General features: G+C 38.0%; 1 protein-coding gene across 9 annotated transcripts in view; it reads right to left on the bottom strand.

The window, feature by feature from the left end:
• Window positions 1–13994, bottom strand: part of LOC124303584 (ankyrin repeat domain-containing protein 50) — an 80815-nt gene that overhangs the window by 53315 nt on the left and 13506 nt on the right. For 8 of the 9 annotated variants that reach the window (XM_046760959.1, XM_046760962.1, XM_046760964.1 and 5 more), the window contains exon 2: window positions 1976–2017. The exons of the other annotated variant lie outside the window; for it this stretch is intronic. The gene's annotated coding sequence lies outside the window, so the exon portion shown is untranslated. The remainder of the gene's footprint in view (window positions 1–1975; window positions 2018–13994) is intronic. 9 annotated transcript variants of the gene reach the window in all.

The following is a 13994-nucleotide window of genomic DNA, read 5'->3' as shown; positions in this document are numbered from 1 at the left end:
CTGCAAAGTGAAGAATGAGAAATAAAAAGCTTTGATATAAAACGTTCCAATAATTCATAATTGTGATAAATTCTCGCAGAGCAGTGAGACTGAACAAAATTTTACTCCTGCGCATTATCCACGCATTTGTTAAATATAAATATGTTAAATAGGAAGTAAAAAAAATGATGTGGCTAAGAGAAAAAAAAAATTCCTCATCTTATGCGAATTTGTAACGATAACACTGTTGACTGGATTGAAAAAGCGTATCTGCATGTATATATGTATGCAAATATAAGGTATGCAGTAGTTACCGAATTAAGGATTGTTAAATTATTCCTGTCTTTGTGCCTTGAAGAGTGTTTTGTTCGTATCTTTCCTCTTTCTTTTTCTTCTTCTTCATCTGTTGAGAGGGGATACAGCTTGGACGGTCTAAAATCACACTTGGAGTACAACATTTTCCAATTAGGCACATATAAGTAACAAACGACTCCGAACTCGAGGGATTTTGTGGTGACGTTTCCTGACATCACTGACCAACTTATAACAGATGGAAGAAAAATTTTCAGTTGAAAACATGTTTACGGGTTCAAGTTCGTAACGCAAATGTTGAAAAAAAAAAAAAAAACTTCAAACATTTACGATTATCAACGAGATTTCGTTTATCGACCAAGAAAAAATGTCTAAAACAATTTGTATAAAAAAATTTTTAAGTAATATTAATTTTTTAAATTTTTAATTTTTAATTTTTTTTAAGAAATTTCATACATCGTGTGAAAATTTCAAGTCGATCATATAAAAATTGACTGAGGAATCTGCGCTACTGGATTGAAAACGTGCGTTCGTTCGCTACTTAAATGCGATGAAAAACTTCCGAAACGTTCTTGAAAACTATAAATAATAAACCCTTCAAACTCACATTGCTCCAATTGTTTTCATTAAAAACAAAAGGAGCAAAAATCAAACTAGGTATGATTTTAGACCGTCCAAAAAAGCTGTACCCGCGCCCTCAAGGTTCATATTTCACCGTGTGTCGGAAAGCTGAATATTTTACAATTAATATCATTACAAACTGCAGACAAATAAAATGCGCCATAACGTCTGGCGCTGTGAAAACGAGGGAAGGAAACGTGAAAAGATCCGAATCCCTGTGCAGCTACAGAGCAGCCAGAAGCCTTTGGTGCAAAGTGGCCTCGAGGGACCGCGCGCGAGTCTTGAGGACCGTGAAGAGAATTTCAGATACGCGTTTCTAGCCACCCCCAATGCCCCTCGAAATCCCAAGCAAGGGCTGCTGCACAATCCACACTATATTCGAGCAGCAGGCCGGCGTTTGTATACGTATAGAGACGCGATGCTCCCCCTCTGCAACCACCCACACACACAGTAATTATTGCAGTTATGTATGCGCACGCAAACCGAGCGACCCCTAAAATATACGATTTTTCCGAGGCACCGCGCATGCCTGTTTATGATGGTTCGCGAAAAGTGTGCGGAATATTATAGGTACACTGAGAGAAATTTTTAGTTCCCGTTACCGCTCGGTCCTTGATTATTTTCGTTTTTTACCACAATCGAAAAATATAGTTCTAGGTAGAAAATGAAAACTAGTTTTCTAGCTGTTACCGGAAAGTCTAGTATCCGTTGCTATTCTCTCTCGTTGCGATCACTGTTGCTAAATTTTCTTGTAACTGTTGCGAAAATTTAATGTTATATATATATAAATATCATATATTGATACGTTTATGTATAGGCGAGACACATTCCGTTCCTTACTCTGTTTTACCAACATGCCGCGTGTATTTGACAAACATTTTCATATATTGATATATTGTAGGGTAGATCTTGATGTCGGAAACTTGAACATACGTGTAGGTATAATTATAATTATACATCGTAGGTGTATCTGTTTTGACAGTATTGTACTTTTTCTCTACTCCTCTCAATTGATGGTACAACAAGTGAAAGTGATCGAATTGAATAACATAATATCACGCACCAGTTTTCACCAGGGTACGATTATACTGCGGTATCCGATCATCTGCAACAAAAAAAAGAGAAATATAAATATGAAGTATACATAGATTCGGTATAAATATAACGTAACAATATATTCAATGTAAAATGGGTATCATGATATTTCGAACGAGCATCGATTATCATCGTTACGCACCTATACAAGTATGCGTACGAAAAAGTGGCTCACAATCAGAATGGAAATAAAACGTGCGAAGTTGGATAATTCAAAACATATTTTATTCCCATCGCGTAATACACGGAGAGAAATATTTGAGAAAAATTACCCTGCTGTTACTATAATCGTGATGTAAACGACACCTAATGCAGTTTTTACCGTGCTGCATCAGAAAAATGCGTCGTCACATTTTAAATTTTGTGCCGCCGAAATATATACTTTCTAAGCAAGGTAGTAATTTTTTTCATAAAAACCCATAATTTTTGTAACACGCATCAATAAAAACTGCATTAGGTGTCTTTTGCATCACGATTATAGTAGCAGCAGGGTAATTTTTCTCAGATTTTTCTCTCCGCGTGTACGAATAAAAGGAATCTAGTTTCATTGAATACGAAATGAGAAAATTCCTCCTTTACTTTCTTGCTTGCGCGCAGTTAGAGATGCAGATGCAGACGCGGACTCGTGTCGTCGTCCGAGATTTTACGTATATAATCCTCGTATGCGTAAGGTTTATAGTACACGAGGTACGTGGTAGGCGTTGTTCGCTTTATAATTACATTTCCTTCGTGGCCTTGCCGGCAAAAATCCCCGTCGGTTTGCAACACGAGTAAAAAAACTCCAACCAACCAAGTAGACTGCACACGTGTATACCATCTCAGCTCCGACTCCTGGGATTTTTATCATCATTCGATGCAGTTTTTTCCCCACCCCCCCCAACTTGGATCTCTCCGCGGTCCGCAACCGGATTTTCAGCTCAGCTGCAGCCGAGAAGAGAATATCTCGAAAGCAGAGGCGCACGTAATCAAAGTTGAACGTTATTTCATAAAATGAATAGCCAAGGAGAAAAAAAAAAAAACAAAAAGCCGATCAAACAGTCTTTACAAATGATTCTGGATGTCCGCATTCCGGTTATCGAGCGATAAATAAAGGTCGCAAAAATTTCTAAATTCCAATTTTTTTCACACCGTTGCAAAATATTTCCGATCCATGTGTATTACTTCACGTTACAAACTCTGCGACCCAACGAAACTGCAAATCCAAACCAACTCAAAGCCGGCCATTTTTCTCCGCAAAAAATACGGAAGATCATAAATCGGTCGCATATATTTAGATAGTCTCCGCAAAAAAAAAATATCTCTTTTACACATCGAGAAAGATTTGCCGGAGTATCAGCAGCGAGAAGATCGTCGTATAATAAATTCATCTTCGATCCCCGTAAGCGCAAGGGACCGATAGATCTTTGAGTATTACGTTACCCCCGAGGAAAATGATAGTTCGAAAGCAGAAATTTGCTGATCCTGTTTTGTGACCCGCTATAGATTTGCGGCACGTTTTCGATTCCTTTCTTATTTTTTCATACACGTACAGTTTATTATTTTCAGCATATTATTAATTCACCTTAATTGACCGAAGTATATAATAAACGACTCAGCGGTATGATACGTAGAAAAACAATTTTCCAAATTGTTTATCGACATTGATACGATATTTCGTGAAGACTTGAAATCGCGTGAACAGGATTGGCAGATTTTGGATAGGCGTGTGGTAAAGGTACACGTGAAAAAGAAAAAAGAAGCTAGAAAAAAATATTACACGAAGAAGGACACGCCCTTACCGAAGTAAGCCGATTATGCAGCAAGGGTTCGGCATGCGTTTGGCACAACGGACTCGACGGAGGGAATTTGGCGAGACCGCGAGGGTAGGTAGGTACATCAATTACCCTAAAACCTCCATCAAGGGGTCCGAGGTATGTCGTTTGCGGCTGCGTAAGTACTTTATTCGCAAATATCTCCGGATGAGGTGAAACTCTTTGCGGTTTATTTCGGTTCACCGTTCAAGAATCGTCAATCCCCGCCAAAGTTTCATATAGAATATACGTACAGGTATGCGATACGCGTGAGAAATTAATCCCGTTACGTAAAGTTGAAGAAAAAGCAAATCAAAACCCCTTTCAAAAAAAACAAATGAATATATATTGACAATTGAATTATTAGTACGATATGAAATTAAAACTTGAATCATAATTGATTTGAATTTTATTATTTATCTTAGGTACCCGTCAGTCGTAAACCGAGGTGAGAAGTAATTAAGATAATATACAGTTCAACGGTTAAAATAGTTCGACGATGAAAAAGCTCCAATCACACAGTTGCTCTGTTAATTTTCCACATTCGCGATATTTTATTCCGCCGCATTAAAGACACGTTCTTTTCAAAATTTCGTATCATTTAACGCATCGTCGCACGCATTTCACCGGCATTGCACAAACATGAATTAACCGCAATGATAATATTCCAACAACCTAAAAACACTAGAAAAATAATTCAACCAATGTTTTTTTGTCAAAATATGAGCCACGTGAGAAAGAAGAAGAATACTCTCAAGTATCGTAATGGAACAACATAAACACATACGTCGTAAATAAATTATTACACAAATCTTTTGCCAAACGACACATTAATCAAAACCGTACGTAATGCCGTAATTCTTTTATAAAATATTTCTATCGCGTGTCAAATTACACTTTTTACACACATTTGAGAACAGATTGAAGCAACTGTGGTCCGGTTACGAATCGCAGTTAGAAGGACAGGTCCCAAATTCACCTCACGTCCCTCTCGTTCCTCCCCCAATACGCTATACGTATACATAATATCCGAGTGTTCGCGGTATTACGAATACATTATGTAAAATCCAACATATACGTGAAATATTGACACACACAAACACGCACGGACTGCGACTGCAACGAACGCACCGCAATTATATCAAAGGAATACTTTATATATCAGTTTCCTCTCTCTACAGCGAGTATGATGAGGATATACAGTAAGGGATACGTGTATACACAATTCCACATATAATACACCTCCCACATGTATGCACACCAGCTGCACGGACGCACTTTATCCCTTCGTGCCTTGGTCCGCGTATAAAGTCTCAGACATCCGGTACAATACCCTCTCTCTAAGGTTGTGATAGCTGCCGCTAGTTCCTTGCATTGTTCCGAGGTTCGTTTTACACCGCGTTAAACGCAAGAGAGTACACGGACACGTTTGTAACGTCTCTCGTGCCACTCGTTCCTCTACCTTTCTAATACCAAGCGTCTCATTTCCTCGTTTCATCGGCGATCCGTTGAACGTGCGTACATACACGCGTCTTTGCACGTCTCTCAGCTTCGTTCGACGGGCAACACCGTTTTTTTTAATTTTTAGTCGTTTCCATTCATCGAACAAAATGACGCAATAAATATAGCGAATTATTTAATGTTTTTTTATATAATTCGGATTGAACCGCAGCGTTTACGCCGGGGGTAGTTTTTTCTTCCCGGTTGATCCCTTTGCCCCACGCGAAGTGACACACAGGCGTATACCATGTACCTGTGTATAAATAAATACAGTCGTCAAAGCTGTAGGTCAAAAGCAATAAAACTTGGAGACGAGTCGAAGACGTTCTTTTCTATACGTGTAATATACTCGTATGTATACATACAATATGTAATATGTGAAAAGTAGAAAAGCGAGTGAGAATGAAATTGGAAGAAGATGAATACATGTAGGAGAAACTCGCGATGGGGTTACTAAGCATGTGCGATGTCGAGGTGGTAAAATTATATGTATATAAGTGGCAAAGTCGTCATCGTACGTGATGCCTAGCCTTAGAGCAGCACCGGCTATTCTCTGACTAAAGTAGCTCTCGTCTTGACTCGACTCGACTCGACTCGACTAATTTCATATCCCTAAGAAGGCGGTTGTCGCATGTCTGCTCTCGCTTTATAGACTCCGGTACTCGCGATACGAGGAAGAGAGAACAACGACTGTCTTATAGAGCGAGGGAAGAAAGCGGGAGACAGAGAAAGAGAGAAAGAGAGAGAGATAGAGAGAGAATGGTACATGCCTCGCAGTGTATTAACGAGAAGCTCTGAAAGCTTTATGAACAAGCATATAATTATCCTTGAACAGGTAGAAATTATTTAAGCATAATTAGTCGCGAAGCCATGCGAGTAAGATAGCCGACGAAAAGTGCTCGTGACAAGCGTGTAGGCATATCTTCCCTATGCCTAAAAGTAAAGTACATGTAACAAATACAGCGCATTTAGGATGCGGAGTTGGCGAAAAAGAGAAAAAAAAAAAGGAAAGTACACGAATCAGCGATAAATGAATGGTCAAATACTCGTGTACACAGTAGGCAATACTTGTACGATTTGAGTAGAAACTTTAGGCATCGTTTACACAAACGGCGAAAAGAACTAAACGAATAAAATAAATACCACTTTCGGTGAGACACCTCGCATTTCAACATACGCGTAAACTTTTGTTATTTGACATTGCGGATAATTGAGATATTGAAAAATATGACGATTTTACGGTAATAAAACAGTGAAAATCCGTCGCGTACGTCAATTTATAATTAAATTATATCACACATATATATTTTTCTTTGTTTCTCGAAAGATAGTTTGAACTATGCGATACTAGGTAAAACAATACGTGGACATGTTATATAACAACGAGCCTTGAAAATTGGCAGCATAATTAATACAAAGGATAAATCCGTAGTCAAAACTGTTGTCGCAGCAAGCAGCTCTTCTCTGTAGCTCTCACTGGTTGAACTGATTAAATTTTCAACATGTCCGACGACGCGTCGATATTCTAGTTATCTAGATAGGTACGTAGAGATAGGTAAACACCGTATACATACATGTTTAATAATATCTATTATAGTTACGTATAACGTTGAAGATACCGAGCAAGCAAGATTGTTGATTTATTTTTATTCACGAAGCGAGAAAGCGGCAATTTCTCCAACTCGGATAAAACCTGCTCGTTTGACAAGTAAAGGCTGCACCAGCGAATAAGCAATTTTCCAACAAACGTGGTTAAATCGTGTCAAGCGGAAGTCCGTGGCACTTTGTAATATTCCAGCTTCGATTTTCTCCCTTCGCCTAGTTCCTCGGATTTCATTTGAAATAAATTCGATTCCAAAATCGTTCGCCGGTTTATACGATCGAAAGAAACTAACTTGTTGTTAAGAAAACGAAACATGTGTGACGTTAAAATAAAAAAGATATAAAAAATTTATACGGTTCAGTTCAGCTGTCGTACAAGTAACAAACGACTGTCACAGACTGTACCTACATTAATATTCCATCGAACGAAACAACAAGCTCTCGTATATCATATAAACGTGCATGTAACTAGGCTACCGTAGTTACAGTAAAATCCGTTGTGGCAAAGCGATAGCGGCTCGAGTTGGATGTCGAAGATAAAAAAAAAAGAAAAGCACAGCTTTGGTCGTAAACACGAAACTTACGTGTCAAATCCTTATACCTTATACCGAATGGACGGAAGCGCGCGCAAACGTTTCATATTTAATTCATAAGCGCGGTTGGGGCATTGCTCGTATAACATTCATTCATTCGTTATAATATGCGTATACGTTCGGTCATGCAAAAAACGTTTCTTATAATAAGAGGAAAAGAGAGAGCGAGAGAATGAGAGGGAGAGAGAGAGAGAGAGAGAGAGTGTCCGTGCGAGTTTCTGGAACAAGATCACATCGTCGGAAATGGCATGGATCGTACATTTGGCGCCGGAATTCCTGCGCATAGCTCTGGACAGAGATATTAAAATCGAATATCAAAGAGAGAAAAAAAAAAAGACGAAAATGAAAATTCCCCTCCTCACACTGTTATCAGAGAGAAATACGACTGATTCATCATCGCGTCATCGCGTTACGAGCGATCCCTACACAGTCATCGGTTTGTCGAATTCCTGAGGCGAAGTCAAACTTCAAACAATTCCACGAAAATGAAATTAAACGAACGGTGCAATCATTACGTGTATTTCATACCCGGTGCTGATGCGAATTGTATTTACACGTATGCATACACACATCCGTACATATATACATATACATATACATATATCATATATAGTCATTTGAATGTAAAATGGTGAAACAGATACGTTTCATTAAGGCGAACCCACCGCACCAGATAGAATTTAAATTTACACCGACGCGAAAAAGCGAGTGATTTTTTGCACAAAATTCAAATCCATGAATACGTGATGCGATAACGATATTCGTTCTGTCTCAAATCGCGTACTTGAAGTGTAACAAAAGTGCGTGAAAAAAAAAAAAAAAAAAAAATTTATATCCGATAAAATTCTGACACGCAAATCAAGTGAAAGATTATAATCGTTTTAAGAAAATGTCTAATAAATTTTCACGCCGCAGCAACAACGAATATATCATACGTACAATAATATATAATAGATAGACTTTTTTTTCTTTACACGCCCTGCGAAATAGGTATTCGATTGATTAGTTCACCGTACATTCAATCAATCCTAATACGCCTTAATTGCTTATAATTGCCCTTGAATATATCTAGACCACTTGCTATCTATTAGACGAAATACATGTAAATATAGAATACGATGACGGCCAGACACGAGAGCAGCTGGCGAATCAATTGCAATCGAATCATAGAACAACCGGCTGGTCGAAATAAACTTAAAATAAATTGCAGAGCGTAACAACAACAACAATAGGTTTTCTTTGCATATATTTCAAGTTTATTGTAATATCGCATACAGCGTATGCATTGCTATTTAATTTTGCAAAACTAATGCTACGATATATCGGTAAATTGATTTTTATTTTTTTCAAATCTGTTCCACCCACATATCGAACAACCAAACGAATACTAAGGATAAGTGTATAATTCAGTTGAAGTAGAACGACGTGTCAGAAGTGTGAATTATAATTTTCAACTATCGATTTTAAGTTGCGGTAATCGAGTTTTCGCTGTCCATGCCGGAACTTCGATACGAAATTCCATCGATAAACGTAATGTACAATGGCATGCGTACATGTTCTACGTAATATTGTAATTATGTACGAACGAGGTACCCGACTATTTTTCAACATCACATTAATTTATAACAACGGTTTGATCGCCGTGTTTTCTTTGCCGTGCATTTCCCTTGTTTTCCTCGCTTTACCCTTCAGCATCCGGGAAATCCGCACGATATTTCTCGAACAATGCATCATTCTCTTCATCCGCTGTTTTCATCCGATGTTTACCCAGTCAGACAAAGTCCAAGTCGGCAAATGAATACAGTCACAATTTATCTGTTTTGCAAATTCTGCACAGCTGCATAGTAAATGCAAAGTCGCGAATTCGACTATGAAACGCACGGTGAAGTAAAAAAGAAGAACAAATAAATGAATAAAAATAACGAGTGTAAGAAAATTAACCACCCGTGATACGAGTCTGACAAATCTGAATTTACAGGTAATACGCATATGCCAGTACAATACGGTATATACGGACGTAAGATAATAAATATTGAAATATATTGTAAATCGTCGGTGCATAGAACCGTGGAGGGATACATGCGCATATATAACGCGTTGACGGAGAAATAATTATATGCACAAACCGGAGTGCAACGATTGCGAATCGAGTTATTGTACGAAGGGTTCAGGTTGAATAGCCTCGACAGAAGATCGCTACTGCACTTCACTCTGCCCTGCAATCAATCCGTCAGTCGGTCAATCAAGTGTGGAGGGCGCGGTATAATCTCGATGAAATCAAGTTAGGAAGGAAGAATGAAGGAAGGAAAGAAAGAAAGAGAGAAAGAAAGAAAAACAGGAACCAACGGGTGGGGGGGGGGGGGGGTGAAAAAGTAGAAAGGTCATAAACTTTTTACGAAACGAAAACCTAATTTCTACAGTTTTTGACAGATCTAGAAAGTGTAGAAAAACAGAGGTTAGAATATAGAATGGCAAAATGTAGAATTTTATATAGATTTTAGATTTCGTCGTGCTACGTTTGAACCTTTTTATATTTTTCACCTTTCCGTATTTACAATTTTCTGTGCTTGTACTTTGTTCATTTTAATTTTGAAAATTCGATATTTTGGTCCAGCTTCTATAAATCAATCATTTTAATTTTTTACCCCAACCCGAACCAACGACGTTCGCATTGATCTAAAAATAGCAAACTCCATACCGTACATTCATTAATATTACACTTACTATGCAACAGCATTGTGTGGAATGTACTGTATTACAAGTATGATCTAATCATCGACCATAATACCGAGAGCGAGAGAGCGAGAGAGAGAGAGAGAAAGGCCTAGGGTATAATAAAAGGCTTATGAAAATGACGTGTCTATATTTAACCACCGTATGCGAAGCCGGCAATTTACACGCGTGTTATTTATAAAATACAACATCACCTGGTTATAGATATCGGTAATTACGTTCCCGCTATTCATATAAGGCCCGTCGTTATTGCCTAAATCACAAACGCGCGCACACACACACACACACTATGGTAAAATAATCATTCGGCATATAATATGTACGAGTGTTTAAAGGAGGGTAACGTTCTCCTCCAAGACACAGCGGACGACAAGACCGGAAGTTCGGATCAAACTTATTATATAATGGCGGAGCTTTTTCATTCCAGTATGGAAAACGCCTAAAGGCTAAAAGTATGCATCGCCACACGCATGTCACCGTATGACGTGCACATGCGGCCATACGCAGAGCTTGTACGACGATGTTACGTATATTTATAACTTGCACTTAAGCCCCCGCTGCTCCTCCTGCGTTGATGCCACGCTCATCGAGTAAAGCTTCTCGTTTTTCGTGAAATATACATATATAGCGACAACTGAAAAGCGGCAAGTAAAAACAGTACAAACAGTAAAAACAAAATTCCCTGACTTTTCCCCATCAGATTCATTGTCAGATTTTTTCCTCGACTAAAATGCTATATAGTAATAGTTTATTAACAAATCTACGAATTGATAGGTATTTAAAAATATTGTCACTATCAACGGTACGGGAAAGTAATTTACATGCCGTTCGTTTGAAATTTTCCAACTCAATTTTTTCCCTAACCAACTGAAAGATTCCCTGAATTTTCCCTGATTTCCAGGTTTCTTCCTTATGAGCTGCCACCATGAACGTGGCACCATGAATCATACATCTCGTCTCGCCTCCTCGGTTCGTCCTATTAGTAAAAAAAATAAAAAACATTCTACTTCACTTTCGTCAAACGATTAGTAAAACTATGTACGAATCATCGCGTATTTGTGTGTTACAGAATCACATTACACATACAATACGACATGTAAATAATTGTAATCGAATTAGACCTGTTACTCGCCTTCGATTAAGCAATTACTGGATGATGATGATAATCAAATTTTTTTCAATCTATTTTTCTTCAAATTCTTATCGAGCATTGTTTTAATCAATTCGTAAGGATGTGGTAAAGACAAAAAAAAACGAACAACAAAAATAATGATAACTAAATCGATTACGGTATATGCAATATTAGTACATATCGTTGATTCCGAGTCGTTCACTAATCACGGTGCAAATGTGCACGCAATTGCTTTCGATTCTAATCTATGAGCCACTGCAGATCGCATTAGCGATCGCACTCACTAGTTAATCGGAAACAGCGATCTCCGGGCGTTGACAGCTGCGGCTTGGCTGCACGTTCGATTATGACGAACATAATGTTGCTCATTATTGCAGTACATCGCACTTGTCAACTCGGGACGTGAGCGGTAATTTTTCTTAGGGTAGAATATGTGTCGGGCTCGTACAGTCCGAACGAAAGATCTGCCGAAACCGAACATTTTCAAGTGAAAGTTATTCAAAAGCTGTTACCGAATCGCAGTGTCGTTTAAGGGAGTTTAAACGAGATGAGAAAAACGAAAAAAAAAATTAGAAAAATAAATGTTACATCATCGTTAGTTTGTTTGTAAATGATTTTTCTCCCAATCATCCGATAGACAACGAATTTTTATCATAGTTGAATCTCAGTTTATTGAAAAAGTGTTCGATAAAAAATTACTAAGGTATACACAAATTTAAATTCATTCGCAAACTTAGGTTTTGTTGAAAATCAAGAATTTCAATCATACAGATTTAAATGACATATCTGTTTTTAGCAACGGGTCGAGAATTGATTGAAAAAAAATAAATAAATAACTAATTAAACGAACTCTGAATCAATGAAGATTGGGACAATCAGTACGATGTGTTGACGTTGTATTTTCGATGTTTTGCAACGTTAAGAAGATCGATCTTCTTTGAATTACCTTCAACCCAATCATAACCACGCTGTTTCACAATCTAAACATCGAATTTTTATTTCTGCCCAAACAACTCGAAGATTTCGAGCGTACCTTGGACTTTACTTGGACTTTGGAGTCTTGCAAAGCATAGCGATAGGAATCGAGAATCGATTTTCCACACATCTTTCGCCCCGCTCCTCAGGGATGGTGTTGCTGATGTTATTAATATATCAGACGATCCAGGTTTAAAACAATTTTCGGTGTCATCAAACACGCGGATATTAAAAAAATTCAACGATCAAGGAGGAAATGTAATTTGACATAGAGCTGTTATTACGCGTAACATCATCGATATATATAAATTAATATATTATACGTAATAATATACAGCGCGAAAATTTCTCAAACATAATTATGCAATAGCAGAGGGAAAAAGCAATCTGTAAAACAAAAAAAAAAATAAAAAAAAAAAAAAAACAGAAATGATATTGTGCAATACTTTCACCATCGTATAATATACAGATAATAACGTGGACCGGGACCGGAATAAAAAAATCTGGGTTTCTCGGTCACGGGATGGAATTTTTATTACATATACGTGCGAAAGAGTTCGCTTCGAGTTCTCCTCTGTGCCATGCGGTTTGCGGTAGTAATTCCATCAGGGCGTAAAAATATTTTTACACCTTTGAACTATATAACCAAGAATGGTCACAACGTTGAAGTTATTAACGCTAACCTGACTAAACCTTACGAAAAGAATCGTTACTTTGCAATTTTCGAATGAATTTGAAGGAGTTTGTTTTTAAAAATATGAGCACGTTCTGCTATTATTGAAGTTTTTCACAAATTTCAGATAATCTTAAAGGTGCGCAAAAAACAGTTTCTTCTAAATACGCATCGTCACGTTAACGTTACTAACTTCAACCTAATGAATAGAGTCGTACATATAAGTTGGCTTTTTCACAGACGTTCTACGAGAACCTTATGCGTCATACCCGAGTAGCAGATTTTTTGTTGTTACAGATTCGGATCCGTGCAGCTGAGCCACGTGACCCGATAGTACGCAAGACTTCGATTTTGCGACTGGATTTGTTTTACACCGTAAAAACTTTCAACGAATTAGGCCCCTAGAAAGTGAAATGAATTCTTGACATTGCATTCTCCCAATTTTTCCCCGCTTGCAACAAAAAAAAAATCTACAAATTACGTAGTAATTTATTACTTTTTTATTATTCTATAAATTATACAATACGGAAGTTCGCATATTCTGAGCGTAAGGAATTGTCCTGCGCCTGTCATATAGAGACGGCTGTACAGACTCGAGGACCGGGAAAATTGAAGTCGATCAACAGCTCCAGAATTAAGCGTTATTAAACCTATGCACTTACGTAAGGTACATACGTATATTTCGGAGAGAGAGGGAGAGAGAGAGAGAGAGAGAGAGAAGACTCGAGTGGGAATTACCGTCAGACACGCACGCGCTCGAGTGTAACTGCATTTTGATCCTTTGATCGTTCATCTCGCGATTGGATATCCATGCACGCCTACAGTGCCGCTTCGTACGGCTTATATACCTATACCTATACCTATGCGCCAATCTACGGCTATGGCATTGCCATGCGGTAAATACCATTCGTCAAATAATCGCCGTATTGCAAAGTTTACATCAACGTCCAATTTGAAATTTCACAACTGTTCTGAACATTCTCCGTTCG

Source organism: Neodiprion virginianus, chromosome 4, assembly GCF_021901495.1.
Source record: "Neodiprion virginianus isolate iyNeoVirg1 chromosome 4, iyNeoVirg1.1, whole genome shotgun sequence".
NCBI classification, from domain to species: Eukaryota; Metazoa; Arthropoda; class Insecta; order Hymenoptera; family Diprionidae; genus Neodiprion; species Neodiprion virginianus.
The sequence above is the reverse complement of the archived record's forward strand: the minus strand, read 5'-3'. Positions and strand labels throughout refer to the sequence as shown.